Below are 4,475 nucleotides of genomic sequence, written 5' to 3' on the forward strand. Positions count from 1 at the left end.
GGGATCAGGATTCAGACGGTGAATCAATGGCTGAGAACAATGGGATTCCACCACCCGTGGTAAGGTTTGGCGATACTCTTAGATCGGGAATTGAGTACCCGGGGGAGTGTGCCTACGCAAACGACAGCGTCAATATTCCACCTCACTACATCAGTTTGGTGAATGGAGGAAATCTTTTTCATGGACGGGATGATGAAGATCCGGTGAGCCATTTGAATGCCTTTTACGAACTGACAAATTCTCACAGACCTCCTAATGTGGAGCACCATCGGATAAAGAGGGCACTGTTTCCATTCTCATTGAGGGAGAAGGCAAGAGAGTGGTATGATTCACTCCCGGGCTACAACGTTGCAACATTTCAAGAGTTGAAATCGTTGTTTCTTTTGGAATACAACTCTCCAATGAAGATCGAGAAGTTGAGAGAGGAGATCACTTCATTCCGACAGAAATATGATGAGTCCTTCGCGGAAGCATGGAAGAGATTCACGGAGATGATAAGGAAATGCCCAAGTCATGGACTAGCTCCGGGGCATGACCTTTTGAAGTTCTACAAGGGGCTCAACAATGAAGGCACGGGATTGGTGACTGCAGGTTCGAATGGGAACCTAGATGATCTAACTCATGATGAGGTGAGGGCCTTGTTTCAAAGGTTGGCCAACAATCAAAGGAATTGGCACAATCCAAGGAGAGGAGCTGATAGAGCAGGAGATACGTTTGGTGCTACAAAGGATGCGGAAAGAGTGACCGCAATTGAGGCTCAACTGGCAGACATCAGCACTCAAATGTCGTCAATGACAAAGGCAGTTAAGTCTCTTCAATTGACTCCTCAACCCCAAGCTGTGACTGTGATGAGATGTGGATTGTGTCAAGGAGGGCATCATACTGATCAGTGCCCAAGTCTTCAAGGACCACCAATGGAGGATGTGAACTACATTGGTAACAATCGACAAGGGTTCAACCAAGGCAACCAATACAACAATCAGCAGAATTGGAGGCCTCAACAAGCAACTTGGAATCAAGCTGGTCCTAGCAACAACTCGGGTAATCAATGGAGGAACAACACTCAACCTCCGGGTTATGAGAAGAAGCCATCAGTCGAGGATCAATTGGGACAGATTCTCTCTTTCATGACTAAGAGTCAAAAGGAGAATGAGAACTTCAAAGATAAGACAGTGGAAAAGTTTGGGCAGATCGATGCCACAATGAGGAATCTCGAGACTCAAATCGGGCAGCTTGCTACAGCATCACACACAAGGATTCCTAATACCATCCCAAGTAATACAGTGCCCAATCCGAGAGGTAATGAACAGTGCAAAGTGGTAACTTTGAGAAGTGGTCGAGAGTTGGATTCGACACCATTAATGGACGGCCAAGGTACTTCCGGCATCTCACACGCAGGGGCGGATGAGATGTTAGGCTTGCATTCCTCGCACGCAGGGGCGGACGAGGCATGTAAGGGAAGTCCCGCGTTGGTGCAGGGGGCCCAACATGGTCAAGAACAGGCTGCATCCGGCAGCAAAGAACATGGTGAAGAATCCGATGCAAGTGGAAAGTGTTCAGTAGAAGAGAAAGGTAAGAAGATAGTGGAAATGGAGGCAAAGAAAAAGATGATGACAAGTCCAGCATTAGATCCGAAAAGTAAGTTCAACTTCCCCGATCATATTCCTTCTCCACCATATCCACCCAAGAGGAAGAAGAGGGTTCCGAAAGAGAAAAGCTTTGAGTGGATGATGAACGTGATCCGGAAAGTAAATGTGGATGTATCATTGGTGGACCTCTTCACTAATTTTCCCAAGTTCTCCAAGTTTTTCAAGGACATGATGGCAAATAAGGAGAAACTTCAAGACGAGGGGATAGTGGCTTTGAGCATGAATTGCTCACAACTGATTTCGGGAATGATGCCAATGAAGAAGAGGGACCCCGGAAGTTGTGTGATTCCTTGTGAGATCGGTAACACAATCTTCACAAAATGCTTATTAGATCAAGGATCGGGGATCTCACTTATGGCTTTGAAAACTGCTAGAGCCATTGGATTAGAGGAGAGGATGGAACCCATTGACATTGCTCTACAATTGGCTGATCATTCCATCGTGAAGCCCACCGGAATAGTAGAGGATGTCTTGGTCAAGGTTGATAAATTTGTCATTCCCGTCGATTTCATAGTATTGGATATACCCGAGGACAAAGATGTACCAATTCTGTTTGGTAGACCATTTCTTGCCACGGGAGACGTGTTGCTTGGGGCGAAAGACAACTCTGTCACGTTTAGAATTAATGGTGAGCAAGTGACCATTAATGTGGAGAAAGCGATGAAGCATCCTAGTGATGCAAAAGCGTGTTTTAGAGTTGATGTCCTTGACAAGTGCATCTTTGATAAGATGTGTTGCTCGGCTAGAATGGAAGGAAGTGTATATGATAAGGGGAGTTTGGAAAGAGACTTTGGTTCGACAATCAAAGTAGATTTTGATGAAAGTGAAGATGCTCAAATTGATCAACCAAGTCTCGAGAATGAATGTGTGGTGGATACTTTTGTGGTGGATGTGAAGCCTTCAATTGAAGTACCACAACAGCTAGAATTGAAGCCACTCCCAACGAATCTGAAATACGCCTTCCTTGGTGAGGATGAAACGTTACCGGTTGTAGTATCGGCTTTGTTGAATAATGAAAAGGAATCCAAGTTAATAGAGCTATTGAAGTCGCATAAGCAAACTCTAGGATGGTCCATTGCCGACATCAAAGGAATTAGCCCCGCAATATGCATGCATAAAATCTTGATGGAAGATGGAGCTAAGCCGGTAAGAGAAAGACAAAGAAGGTTGAACCCACTTATGCAAGAAGTGGTGGAAAAGGAAGTGAAGAAACTATTGAAATATGGGATGATCTATCCCATTTCCGATAGTGAGTGGGTCAGCCCGGTGCAATGTGTACCGAAGAAAGGAGGAATAACCGTGACCGTCAATGAGAAGAATGAAGTGTTAGCAACTCGATTGGTAAACTCATGGAGAGTTTGCATGGACTATAGAAGATTGAACAAAGCGACAAGAAAAGATCACTTTCCATTGCCATTTCTCGATCAGTTGCTTGATAGAATTGCGGGTTATTCTCATTATTGCTTCTTGGATGGATACTCGGGGTATAATCAGATTGCAATTGCCCCGGAAGATCAGGAAAAGACGACATTTACATGTCCTATTGGAACTTATGCCTTCCGCCGGATGCCTTTTGGGTTATGCAATGCACCGGCTACATTCCAACGTTGCATGATGGCAATTTTTTCCGATATGATTGAAGACATTATGGAGATCTTCATGGATGATTTCTCCGTCTTTGGATCCTCATTTGATCTTTGCTTAGAAAATTTGAGACGGGTCTTACAAAGATGTGAAGAATCGAATCTCGTGCTCAATTGGGAAAAATGTCAATTCATGGTCAATGAAGGTATAGTGTTGGGACACAAGGTGTCGGAGTTGGGGTTAGAGATGGATAAGGCTAAGATTGATGTGATCTCGAAGTTACCTCCCCCAACAAATGTGAAGGGCATCCGTAGTTTCCTTGGACATGCGGGATTCTACCGACGGTTTATAAAAGATTTTTCAAAGATTGCAAAGCCACTTTGCAACTTACTTGAGAAGGATGTCAAGTTCGTCTTTGATGAGAAATGCCTTGAGGCATTTGAATTGTTGAAGAAAAAGCTAGTCGAAGCACCTATTATTATCACACCGGATTGGTCGAAGCCATTTGAATTAATGTGTGATGCTTCGGACTATGCTGTGGGGGCCGTTTTAGGCCAAAGGAAAGACAAGGTCCTACATGCCGTTTACTATGCTAGCAAAGTACTCAATGAAGCTCAATTGAATTACACCACGACGGAGAAGGAAATGTTAGCAATAGTGTATGCCTTTGAGAAGTTTCGGGCATATTTACTTGGCACGAAGGTGGTAGTGTTCACGGACCATTCAGCTATCAAATATTTGATGAATAAGAAAGATGCAAAGCCTCGGTTGGTGAGATGGATTCTCTTACTACAAGAGTTTGACGTGGAGATTAAAGACAAAAAGGGGACCGAGAATTTGGTAGCTGATCACCTGTCTAGACTAGAGGGATTGGAAGAGACGGAAGATGAGAGAAAAAAAAGGATCAATGAGAAATTTCCCGACGAACAAGTGTTGCAAGTGGAAGCTCGGGAAGCATATGTGCCGTGGTTTGCCAATCTGGCGAACTACCTTGTCACGGGTATTATACCAGAAGGGTTGTCTTCTAACCAAAAGAAGAAGTTTTTGAGTGACACCCGCACATATGTTTGGGAAGATCCATTTCTCTTCCGTATTTGTAGTGATGGAGTGATTCGAAGGTGTGTTGGAGAGCATGAGCACCTTCAGATTTTGTCTGCTTGTCATGATTCTGTATATGGCGGCCACTTTGGAGCTCGTCGAACAGCATTTAAGGTGCTTCAGTCCGGATTCTATTGGCCATCG

The 4,475-nt window shown here is 44.3% G+C and overlaps 1 non-coding gene across 1 annotated transcript; it reads right to left on the reverse strand.

Annotated features, from left to right (window-relative positions):
* Positions 1-413: 413 nt before the first annotated feature.
* LOC121790451 lies at positions 414-520 on the reverse strand. Its single transcript, XR_006048281.1, has one exon. It is a non-coding gene; the product is annotated as a small nucleolar RNA R71 (small nucleolar RNA).
* Positions 521-4,475: the final 3,955 nt, after the last annotated feature.

This window comes from Salvia splendens, unplaced genomic scaffold, assembly GCF_004379255.2.
Source record: "Salvia splendens isolate huo1 unplaced genomic scaffold, SspV2 ctg519, whole genome shotgun sequence".
Taxonomy (NCBI): domain Eukaryota; kingdom Viridiplantae; phylum Streptophyta; class Magnoliopsida; order Lamiales; family Lamiaceae; genus Salvia; species Salvia splendens.